The following is a 12,278-nucleotide window of genomic DNA, read 5'->3' as shown; positions in this document are numbered from 1 at the left end:
TTTTTTTTCCCAAAGATTCATTCATTTATTTTAAAGGCAGAATTACAGAGAGGCAGAGGAAGAGAGAAAGGTCTTCCATCTGCTGGTTCATTGCCCAAACGGTCACAACAGGTGCAGCTGAGCCAGGCTAGGAGCTTCTTTCAGGTCTCCCACATGGGTGCAGGGCCCAAGGACTTGGGCCATGCTCTGCAGCTCTGCTAGGTGCATCAGCAGGGAGTTCGATAGGAAGTGGTGCAGCCAGGGCTTGTACCGGGGCCCACATGGAATGCCAGTGCTGCAGAGGGTTAACCTGCTGCACCACAGTGCTGGCCCCTCCAGCTCCCATCTGACCTTAAAGGGCTAGAGACTTCCACTCCTCGTGCTGACCAACGGTGCAGAGGATAATGAGCAGGGAAGCTCGTGGGGGCTGAAGTGGCCGTCGCTGATCTCCCTCTGAGAGTCCAACCTCAGACCTGCCTCTCACCTGTCAGCTCCTTGTGGCCAACTTCTGTGTCCAGTTTGTGCAGTCTTCTAGAACACAGCATGCTGCCTCATGTTCTGAGGGGCAGCATTTGTGCAGGGGCCTTCAAGACCTCCTGGACTATGACTCTGCCTCCGAGGGCAGCACTGGGCCACAGAGATGTCAGGTTTTGCAGTATTTTTAGCTTTTCCACTTTCCCCAGCAGAAAACCTACAATGGAAGAATGACTTCTAAACCAGCAATGACTTACTTTCTAGCAGCTGTGCCTGTCATGTCTCCCTGGACAGAGGCTGGATCTTCCCCTGCCCACCTGCCTCAAAGAAGTTAAACCCAGTGTGTGCTGTCCAGAACTTGCTTGGGTCCTGGTCTGGCTCAGATCTCTCTGGGCTGCCCCACCATGTGCTTTCTGTACCCCATGCTACTGTGAAGCAGAAATCATGACCCCTCTCCAAGGGGAGAAGCTCCTTGACCCAGGTCAATAGCAAACACATGGGACCCAGAGCTGTGATGGGGACGAGAGCCTCCAGTATTCTGGATCCTGGTGCAGGCATCACTCAGCCTCATGACCCACTGTCCAGGGTCTGCAGGCCACTCCTATGGCAGAGTGCTTCAAAAAGTTCGTGAAAAATGCGTATTCTGCAAAAACCATGCACAGATTCTAGATTTTTTTGTTCCAAAAAAACTCATCTTTTAATTCCATTTTTCTTTAATTTATTTGAAAGGCTGAATTACAGAGAGACAGAGACAGATACAGAGACAGAAACAGATCTTCCATCCACTGATTCACTCCCTAAATGGCTGCAACAGCCAGTGCTGAACCAGGCTGAAACCAGGAGCCAGGAGATTCTTCCAGGTCTCCCATGTGGGTATAGGGGTCCAAGGACTTGGGCCATCTTCCACTGCTTTCCCAGGCCAGCAGCAGGGAGCTGCATGGGAAGTGGAACAGCCATGACTTGAACCGGCACCCATATAGGATCCTGCTGTTGTAGGCAGTAGCTTAACCCATTACACCACAACGGCGGCCCCAGTTCCATTTTCCCATTAACCTTTGCAGGTATACCCTTGAGTGTACAGGTTACAAGGGGCAAATAAAACAGTTTCCTGTCCTCAGGTGGGACAAGGTCAGAAATCCCACCCTTGGAGATGACAGGTTTAGCTCTGGATGACAAGCCAGTCAGCACCCAAAAAACTGACAGCTCCCATCCTGGCCCCACCCCACCCCCACCAACCCCTCACTGTCATCAGTGCCCTGCGGGCAGCCACACCTTGCTTTAGGTTTAGGAGAATTCCCCAGAGATTTAAGAACCCCAGAACAGGCCTGCCCCAAACGCCAGCATTAGGGTCTCTGGGGACCGACCCAGGCCTCAGTAGCTTCCAGGGCTTCAACTGATGTCAGCACAGCAAAGGGCAGGAATCACAGCCTTCCTGGGACAGGAACTTGAAGTCCCCACACCTCTGCTGTGCTGACCATGAAGAGACAGCAGGAAGACTAGAGAAAGGAACAGGGTTGCAGGCGGCTCTTCCCAGCCCGGCCCCATCAGAGGACCAGGAACCTCTGGAGTCCACCTGGGAGGCATCAGGACCAGGTGGCTGGTGCCCCACAGGTGCTGCAGGCACTGCTTCCTGTGTACCCGCACCTTGGCCAGGGGCTCAGTGAGACAGGTGCTGCTCCTTGGCTTCTGTGCTGGCAAGGGGCAAACAGGTGCAAGCCAGAGGTATGGGCCTCATGCCACAGTTGCTCAGGGAGCCCAACAGGCTTCCCTTCCTGATGTGCAGGGTGGCCAGGGGCTCCAGGGATGCAGAGCCTTGGGCCTCAGCCCAGCACCAGAGGGTGGGGCCAGGGCTCTCACCTGCAATTTGCCTTGGAAGCCCAGTGGATCCCACCATGTACAGCAGCCTCCACCTCCCACCCTGCAGGCTGCCACGGTGGGAAGAGGATGGCTCCCCAAGCTGAGGTCCAGCCCCAGGTCCCCATCAGTGCTGGCAGCCCATGGTCCTTGGGCAGGGCCAGGGCGAGTCCACAGCCCCATCTCTTCCCTGTGCCCAGCACTGCTGGGGGCCATGTGACCTTGTGCTGCTGACCCAGGAGCCCAGGAGGACGCTCCCAACATGGGCATTCAGATGAAGCCTGCAAAGCGGACGTGAGCAGGGACTCACTTCGTGGAACACAGCTGCCGGCTATGGCAGATGCAGCCTCTGAACCCTTCCTGTTCCTACCATGTGCTGGGCACTTTCTTTACACTGGCCCACTCATCTGCTTGACCCCCAGAGCATGTGATATCATGCCCATTGCATGGAGGAAGAGCCTGAGGTCTCATCCAACATCACTCCAAAGGAGCTGGCAGCGCCAGGACTCGGATGACCCGGGCATCTGATTCCAGAAATGCTGCCCTGACCCCACATGGTGCTAGTCTCTGAGAACTGAGCCACACAAACAGGCCAGGGCTATGGGAATGGACACAACACACACCGGTCCTCTCCCGGGCAGAGGCTGATGCTTTCATGTACACTCATGTGCGTGGACACACTGAGGCTGGGCTCAGAGCAGCCCAGTGACCATGCACAGGGCCACACAGCTGGGTGGGGAGGGGATTAAGGAGTGGGCACCACCCCCACACACAGGGCCTCTGTGCTGGCTGCAGGGTTTGGCCGGGCAATGCTCAGGGGTGCACATGTCCTCCATCCCCTGATTTGCCATGTGGCTCTGTCTCCAGGGCTCGGCTCCCTTGTTTGTGAAGGAAACCCTGTGTCTGTCTGGCCCAGCCACTGCCATTACCAAGTGACATGGCAGGGGGCAGGGGCAGCAGCAGAGGGCACCTGACCACATCATCTCAGGACAGCCGTGACCTCAGCCCCCCCGGGAGGACACTGATGAACACATGTGTGCACAGGAAACTGAGGACCTCTGACACGGAGCAGACCAGCACCTACAGCCCCATTTGAGCTGCAGGGGACCTGGAAAACTGCACCAAGGGGAGCTCCAGGGCAGAGGCCCCCTCCTACACCAGTGCAATATTCATTGTGTCCACATGAGGGCACAAAGCTCAGCTCTGATTGCAGAGTCCCGGGGATGGGGCAGGTAGCTGAACCTGCATGTGGACCCCTGCCCACCTGACCCACCTGTCACACCTGCCCACATGACCTACCTGCCAACCTGTCGCACCTGTGCACCTGATCCCCCATGCCCACTGATCCACCATGCCCACCTGTCACACCTGCCCACCTGTCATACCTGCCCACATGACCCACCTGCCGACCCGTCACACCTGTGCACCTGACCCACCTGCCCACTTGTTGGCCTGATTCCCTGTGCCCATTGATCCACCGTGCCCACCTGTCCCACATGACCCACCTGCCACACTACCCACCTGCCCACCTATCCCACCTGATCTCCTGCCTCCCTGTGACAACTCACCCACCTGCCCACCTGCCCATGTCTGTGTTCCTCCTCCCACCCCCTGCCCACAGCCCCTGTCAGAGGCTCTGTAACACAGATACTGAGTCCAGGGTCAAAGCCACAGGCTGGGTGCCTCCCCTCACTCTGAATTCAGCAGGTGTTTGCTGCCCTCCTGCCCCCACCTCAGCAGTCACACAACAGGTGAAGGTTCTGTACACATGGAGCCCATGGTCCAACATGTGACATGCAACATACATCATGTCATGAAGATACATGCCCAAGCCTGCAGAAGGGCTGAGGGAAGGCATGGTGCACCCCCCAGAGCCCACATCCATCTCGGGGCTGCCCCTTGACCCTCTGCCCAGCCTTCCTCATGGTCTAGGCATCCCCAGATATTTCCAAATAACTGCAGACCTCACTGCACCTCTGCTCTAAATGACTACCCAAACCAGTGTTCATTTATGCTCCTGCATTTTCAAAATTAATTTATTCAGAAGCAGTGAGATAAAGAGACACAAAGAGAGAGAGAGAGAGAGAGAGAGAGAGAGAGAGAGAGAGAGAGAGAGAGAGAGAGAGAGAGACAGGGTTCCCATACTCTGGTTCATTCCCCAGCTGCACCCAACAGCCAGAGTCAGGATGAAGCTGGGCACCAGGTCTCCCATGTCAGTGGCTGAGACCCAGCTCCTTACCACTGCTGCCTCCCGGGGTGCACAGGAGCAGGGAGCTGGGATTGGGAGCAGATCTGGGGCCTGCACTCAGGCTCTCTGATGTGGGCCATGGGTGGCCCAGGCATCACCGTAACTGTGGCCGGATGCCTGCCCAGTACCTGGCCTCTCAGAGCCAGCTGCTAAGAAGACCAGTGGATGGGGTTTGACAGATGCACCCAGGTCCAGTCATGACAGCAGCCACTCGAGGCCACCTCTGGAAAGCTCCACGACTCTGCTGGGTGCTTTTCCTTGGAGGTTTACACAGTACGACCCCAGCAGGTCTGGGGACTCCACAGTCAGCCTGTGTACACCCCAGGTTGCCCCATTGTTTTCTGACCACGAGTCTTTGGGCAAAGCCACATGACCTCACCCGAGCCCCGGTCTGCTCCCCTGAAATAGGCCATGGAGCTCACTTCCCAGCAGCCAGAGCCACCTTGGAACTCAGAAATATGACCCCTTCCCATGTGCCCATGACATTTCTGTCTGAAATGGCTCTTTATTAAAATTCTTTTATTTGAAAGTCAGAGAGACAGAGCAGAGAAGGGAGAGACAGAAAGATTTTCCATGTGCTGGTTCACTCCCCAGATGGCTGCAACTCCCAGGGCTAGGCCAGGCCAAAGCCAGGAGCCAGGAACTTTTCACAGCACAAGCACCTGGGCCATGTTCTGCTGTTTTCCCAGGAACATTAGCAGGGAGCTGGATCGGAAGTGGAGCAGTTGGGACTTGAACTGGTGCCCATATGGGCAGACTGCCACAGCACCAGCCTCTGGATGGCTCCTGGACAGAATCACTGTCTTCTTTTCTTCTTGAGCTGAAGCCAAAACCACTCTCAGAAAAGCGATGACCACAGGGCCAGGCTGTGGAGGAGGGGTAGCCCCTTCCTCTTGGTGAAAGTCTGGCCAATCCAGTACTGAGTCTGGGGCCAGAGATGGGGGCCCCAGGGCTCACACTCATGGCTTCCAGGGTGCCCCCTGCTGTGTGGCTCTGAGTCTTGGCTTCTCCACCTGGTGGCACCCATCTCCCACCAGCTCTGGGGTCCCCAGGTCACCTGCTCTCATTGTCTGAGCATTGGCCACTGTGGGCCTCTCTTGTGCCCTCTCCCATCCCCTCCCAGCACTCACACAGCTCTGCAGGGGCTGGGAAGGAGGAAACATGGTGCCTTCATCCCCGTAATTGTTCCAGAACTTCAGAGCACTGCACATGGGCACACTTGTCCCTCAGGGCACCAGTCCCTGTCCACCATCTCAGAGCCCATCTGAAGGGCACCAATGTCTCTGGGCTGCAGACACTGTGGGGTGGGGTGTGTGAGGGAACATGGCTGGGATATGGGTGGCTGACCCAGGCCCTGCCGGGCCTCAGTTTCCCCCTATGCAGGCCCTGGAAGCTGTGGGATTAAGGCAGTGTAAAATGCATGAGTGTGTTCTGCAAACATTGGAGCATGAAACGTCCCCTTGCCCACATCCTCCCAGACTCATGATGCACATCCAGAGCAGGGTTGGGGAGCAGGGGGCCAACCCACCCCCATCCCTGCCTCAGTGCAGCTGTGCTGCAGTGACCCACCAATCACACCACATTCCTTCAGGCCCCAGGGCCTTTGCACAAGCAGCACCTTCTGCCTGGTAAACTTCCACACGTGCATCAGGACCCTTCCTCTGGGAAGCCTGCCCGTCTGACCCTGTCACTGGGCTTCCATGGGCCTCTGTGTTAGAGAAACTCAACCAGAATGGGTGCAGAGTCATGAAAGAGACTTTGTGTGTGTGTTCGCCCGCCCAGTGCACAGTAGGTGCTTTGCTGGCACTGAGCTTGGGCCTCTGCCTTCCTCTCATTGCCCTGGCACTAGCTGTGTCTCAGACATTCCCAGAGTGAGCCAGACTGCCCCCAGCTGCCCCCACGATGCTGTGTCTGTGTGTCAGGGGTACAGCCACAGAGGGGCAGTGGTCAGGCACCCACCTGGAGCCCTGAGGGCTGCCTGTCACCATGGAGATAGGGCCCCTGGGCCAGCCAGGCCTGTCCAGTCAGTGAATGAATAAATGTGGCCCATTTTCCTGCCTTTGTTCCGAGCCTCCCTGTGGCTTCCTGCTGTTGGCCCAGCTGTGGGGAAGGCAGAATTTGCCTGATACCATGGAGCCGCCACCTGGCAGCACCGAGCCTGTGGCCAAACAAGTTGTACTTTGTTCCTGTGAGAAAGCCCAGCTTCTCGATGAGAGCCCTCTCCCTGGCTGCATGGCCTGCAGATCAGCCAGGCAGACAAAGCCTCTGTCTGCTGGCAATGACTCATGGCCCCCATATCCACCCCTGTGTCTGCCAGGAAACCCCACAATCTGGGGGCCACATCCTGGCCATCCCTTGGTCCTCTGCCCTGGAGGACCAGGTGGGCACCACCTGGCAAGAGGTCTCCCCCACCTAGGGAGTGGTGTGCACAGAGCCTAGCAGGTGAGCCCTGGAGGTCTGAAAGCAGCCTCACCCACCCCTGCACGGTGGCCTGGGGCTCCCCAGACCCTGGCCCTGCCAGGCCCTCCTTGGCCCAGCACTGTCCCAGTGCAGGGTGGGCTCCTGATGGCACAAAGAGCAAACGGGCAGCGTTGGCCTCATCAGACTGCAGGCCAGGGCTGAGCCCAGCTGCCTCTCACCTCCTGAGGAGCCTCAGTTTATCCAGCACTGCTCATGAGCTGCCCCTTGTCAAGCACATCCTGAGCCCCCCCTGCTGAGGGGGGGTCCTCTTGCCAAATGTGCACACCAGGGGTCCTCGGTGGAATGTGTGAAACAGATTCCAGATAAACTACTTTAAACTACTTTAAAACCACCTAGGGTCCAGGTAAAACCTCCTCTGGGCCACATCTGACCCATCTCCTGTGCTGTCAGAGGTAACAAAACTGCCATTCCTCAGAGGATGCTGGCTATTTGGGGTCAAGTCTTTAAGGTACATGGCTCACCCTGCCAGCTGCCTGCAGCAGAGCCTGCAACCAGGATGTGAGGGTGCAGGATCCCAGAGAAACCTGCCGGGGTGGGAGGGGACCAGGGATGGGGTGGCCGATGACAGGTGTGATGTCCAGCCAGTGGCCTCTGTGGGCAACTGGAGCTCCACCCTGCCAGCCACATCCCATGGTGCAGCAGGGGTCAGAGAAAAGGTCATTCATCCCAGGGAGGCACAGCCAATGAATGTCTCCCCATTCCTGGGACGGGGCAGACCCCAGGGAAGTGATGGAGAGGCAGAGAGTATCCCATAGGGGATGCTGACTCTCACGCATGATGGGTGACACGTGGCCCGCTGGGTGAGGTGCCTGCAGAGCTGCAGCCCTGCACAGGTGTCTGCTGAATCCCCGGTGAGTTCTGTGGACACACACATTGTGCCCACCCCCACCCCAGGGTGCAGCTCAGCAACACACAGCTCCTCCAGGTCCCCAGGGGTGTCTGGCATGGGACTGCAACCTGAGACACTGACCAGGAAGGCCCCGGCAGTGACCCTGCTGACCATGTCCTCCCTCAAGGCCAGTGCTGATGCTGCAGGTTCAGAGGGGCCCCTGGAGAAAACACCTGTTTACTCGAGTGCTTCCCAAACCCTCCTCACCAGGGCACCCCATCATCTGCAGGCCTCTGAACCTTGGGGAAAATGGATGCCTGTGGGGCACCCACCAGGCCATGCACCTCCAGAATCTACAGGGGGAAGGGCTCCCAGGCAGTGGGAGTGGCCCTTCCCAGGCAGGATGGCAACAGAAGAGGACAGCGCCGACCAAGACATTCACTTCCCATGCTGGCCTCTGGCTTGCCCACGTGACTTGCCAATGAGATGTGAGAGGCCGGTGCCGTGGCTCAACAGGCTAATCCTCCACCTTGCGGCACAGGCTCACCGGGTTCTAGTCCCGGTCGGGGCACCGATCCTGTCCCGGTTGCCCCTCTTCCAGGCCAGCTCTCTGCTGTGGCCAGGGAGTGCAGTGGAGGATGGCCCAAGTGTTTGGGCTCTGCACCCCAGGGGAGACCAGGAGAAGCACCTGGCTCCTGCCATCAGAACAGCACGGTGCGCCGGCTGCAGCGCGCTACCGCGGCGGCCATTGGAGGGTGAACCAACGGCAAAAGGAAGACCTTTCTCTCTGTCTCTCTCTCACTGTCCACTCTGCCTGTCAAAAATTAAAAAAATAAAATAAAATAAAAAATATAAAATAAAAAAAAAATCAGATGTGAGAGGAAATGCCCAAGTGACTAGCTCTGGCCAATGACATGTGAGAGGAAAGAGCCTATGGCCCTCTGGGTAAAAGCTTCGAGAGCCACCGTGTGGCCACTGAGTCATCTGTTTTCATTTCATCACGAGGCAGCAGCGCCTCAGATAGGAGCTGCTCCACTGAGCTGGGCCCAGAGTGAAGGGGCCGTGGACCCAGGAACAGCCAAAACCCAGTGGCTGAGGGATGTGAACCTGCAGGTCGTTCCCACCTGGGACCACCTGGGGCCATGATGCAACCTCTGCCAAGGGACTCAGCCTCGGATGCAACTGGCCTGAATGTGCAGGCCGCTGGTGATCTCTGCCCATCCCCTCCAGAGCACGCATCTCATTGAAACACACAAACGCGTTCAAGGAGTCTTTGAGTTTCACCCTCATGGTGACCTTCCAAGATGGGGTCCCCCTGCTCAGGCTGCCATGGCCCATTGGAAGCTCAGACGGACAACAGGACACCTTTCCCGGAGGATTCACCTAACCTTTAAAAGCTGCCTCTCAGAACACGGATGTGTGGAAGCAAATGCTCAGGGGACGAGACATGGAAATCAGTGAGTGCTATTTTCTGTCCCCGCCCACTCACACAAGGCCACGGGTCACCGACCTGCAGGGCACAGCTCAGTGGAAATGTCTGGGCAGTCACTTGCGCAGGACCGCTTAGGGCCTGTTCTGGGCATGATGGGCAGCAGAGAGGAAGGCATGTCCTGCTCCCAGAAGCCCCGTCCATCTGCTTACTTCTACCCCCTGAACCACCCTGCCCTCATGGATGCACCTCCACCATTAAAGCTGTGTCCACGTGCCTCTGTGCCTCCCACAGGCATGAGGTTGGAGCCTCACCAAGTGTCCAGCATGGCTGGTGTCAAGTTGGAGGATTGAAAGGGGGTGCTGAAAGGCTAGAAGTGGACCGGATGTCCACTCCAGGCCCAGGCCAGAGAGCGGCAGTGACAAGAATAAACCAAGCACTGCAGACCTGCTTAGGGCTCGGGAGGAACACAGCAGGGATTTCGCTGGCAAAGGCTGTACGGCAAATACCGAAACCACTTCCTCCTTGAGCAAAGAGCTTCTGTGGTTGAGGGCTGAAGCTTTAACCAGGCAGCAGAAGGCAGTGAGCCAGCCTGAACCACCTTCTGAGGCCCAGCCACCATCCCACCCTCACAGGAATCCCCTCTACATGGCGGCCAAAGGCATGGTGCCATCTGGTCAGTAGATGCTTGAAAAGTGATTTTTCCAAGCCAGTTCTCTGCTGTGGCCTGGGCAAGCAGTAGAAGATGGTCCAAGCACTTGGGCCCCAGCACCTGCATGGGAGACCTGGAGGAAGCTCTTGGCTCCTGGCTTGGGATCGGCTGAGCTCCAGCCATTGCAGCCATTTGGGGAGTGAACCAGCAGATGGAAGACCTCTGTCTCTCCCTCTCTCTATCTCTAACTCTGCCTCTTAAATAAATAAATATTTTTTTTAATTTTATTTATTTATTTATTTTTTGACAGGCAGAGTGGACAGTGAGAGAGAGAGACAGAGAGAAAGGTCTTCCTTTGCCATTGGTTCACCCTCCAATGGCCGCCGCAGCCGGCGCACTGTGCTGAACCAATGGCAGGAGCCAGGTGCTTCTCCTGGTCTCCCATGGGGTGCAGGACCCAAGCACTTGGGCCATCCTCCACTGCACTCCCTGGCCACAGCAGAGAGCTGGCCTGGAAGAGGGGCAACTGGGACAGGATCGGTGCCCTGACAGGGACTAGAACCCGGTGTGACAGCACCGCTAGGTGGAGGATTAGCCTATTGAGCCAAGGCGCTGGCCAAATAAATAAATCTTTGAAAAGAAAGACAAGTGATTTGTTTTCTTGCCAGCAGGGAGCAAGGCCTATGGGGTCACCAGCAAGTAAAAAAGAGGCAACAGGGGAAGTGGATTGGGGTGTGGGTGGCAGAGACAAAGCCCTCCAGCTTCTCTGTGCGCTGAGGAGGAAGAAGAGGCATCAAGGTGCTGCTGACAGCCAGGCAGAGCAGGTGTCTCCGCAGCCCACCTTCAGTGGACTCCCAGAGGGGCACAGCTTCCAAAGGACTCAGGGTGAGATGTCCAAGCCAGAGGGAGGGAGCCTTCAAACAGGCCCTGGATTGATAGAGTGTCCATCATCTACAAAGAGCTCCCACAAATCAATAAGAATACAGGAAGTCCAATAGATACCTTGGCAAGACTTTTTTTTTTAATGATTTACTTATTTATTTGAAAGTCAGAGTTACACAGAGAGAAGAGAGGCAGAGAGAGGGAGAGAGGTCTTCCATCCAATGGTTCACTTGCCAGATGGCTGCAATGGCTGGAGCTATGCCAATCCGAAGCCAGGAGCCAGGTGCTTCCTCAGGGTCTCCCATGTGGGCACAGGGGCCCAATGTCTTGGGCCCCCTTCCACTGCTTTCCGAGGCCATAGCAGAGAGCTGGATCAAAAGAGGAGCAGCTGGGACTAGAACTGGTGCTCATATGGGATGCCGGCACTGTAGGCCAAGGCGTTAACCTGCTGTGCCACAGCACCAGCCCCTGGACAATACTCTTTGAACAGCTTCTTCACAAAGAGAACTCCGAATGTGAGGAGGCTCAACCTCACGACTTGTCTGGCTAGGGCCGATTAAGACAATGAACACCACAACAATGGACAGAGGCCAGGACTCAGACACCAGACACTGCCATGCTCGTTCACAGCAAGCTAAAAAGCAGCCGGGTAGAACCAAGGTTCCGCTAATGCTCGCCAGGGGAGTGGGGCTGGACCATGAATGGGGGGGGGGGCTCTGGGATGTTGGTGCCAGAAGCTTCGTGAACTGGGTGCAGGCATCAGGGGTGGCGGATAATGGGGCAGTGAGACCTGCTGAGCACCAGGGCTGTGCGTTCCCTTTTCAGTGAATACCAGGGGAAACACCCAAGATGCTCCTTCTGTTTCTATCTGCTCTACTTTCACACATCTGAGGGCAGACAACGCTCTGCAAGAAACCTCTTTCCCCAGAATCAAGTGCCTGACCACCTTCCCACCCTTCTCGCCACCTGCAGACTCACACTCACACCCTGAGAAAGTCGTACAGGGAGCAGAGTTGCAGGAAGGGGGCTGGCCCCAGGCAGAATCTGTGCCTCCCCCTCAGGCTCAGCACAAGGGCTGCCTGCTCTGGGTCCCACCTGCAGTCTCTCCCATCCGTGTCCATGGAGATGGGGAGAGGACGCCCTCCAGCCCCTACACAGAGGAGGAAGTCCAGGCTCCAAGAGCAGGCAGAATGTCCACGAAGCCCATGGCAGAGATGCCTGGATGTGATGCCTCACTGCCCACTCTGAGCCCAGGTGGCTCTGTCAGGTCAGAGCCCATGTCCCAGTCTCCACAGCACATCACAGCCCTGAAACTAGGGAGTAATGACGACCGAAGCCCAGTGCCCTCTCTCATTGACCGCACGTTCTCGCCCTTCCATCTGTCACCGCTCTGCTCACCCAAACCCGCATCCTACCTCTGCTGAAGCTGCCTGCAGCCTGGCACAGATGC

At 56.9% G+C, this 12,278-nt stretch overlaps 1 pseudogene; it reads right to left on the bottom strand.

Annotated features, from left to right (window-relative positions):
- The window catches only part of LOC133754203 (DNA-directed DNA/RNA polymerase mu-like), a 49,525-nt pseudogene extending 40,370 nt beyond the window's left edge, over window positions 1-9,155 (bottom strand).
- Between the last annotated feature and the right edge of the window lie 3,123 nt (window positions 9,156-12,278).

The sequence above is a fragment of the Lepus europaeus genome, chromosome Y (assembly GCF_033115175.1).
Source record: "Lepus europaeus isolate LE1 chromosome Y, mLepTim1.pri, whole genome shotgun sequence".
In the NCBI taxonomy this organism is placed as follows: Eukaryota; Metazoa; Chordata; class Mammalia; order Lagomorpha; family Leporidae; genus Lepus; species Lepus europaeus.
Note: the sequence above shows the minus strand (reverse complement) of the source record. Positions and strands in the feature narration are given on the sequence as shown.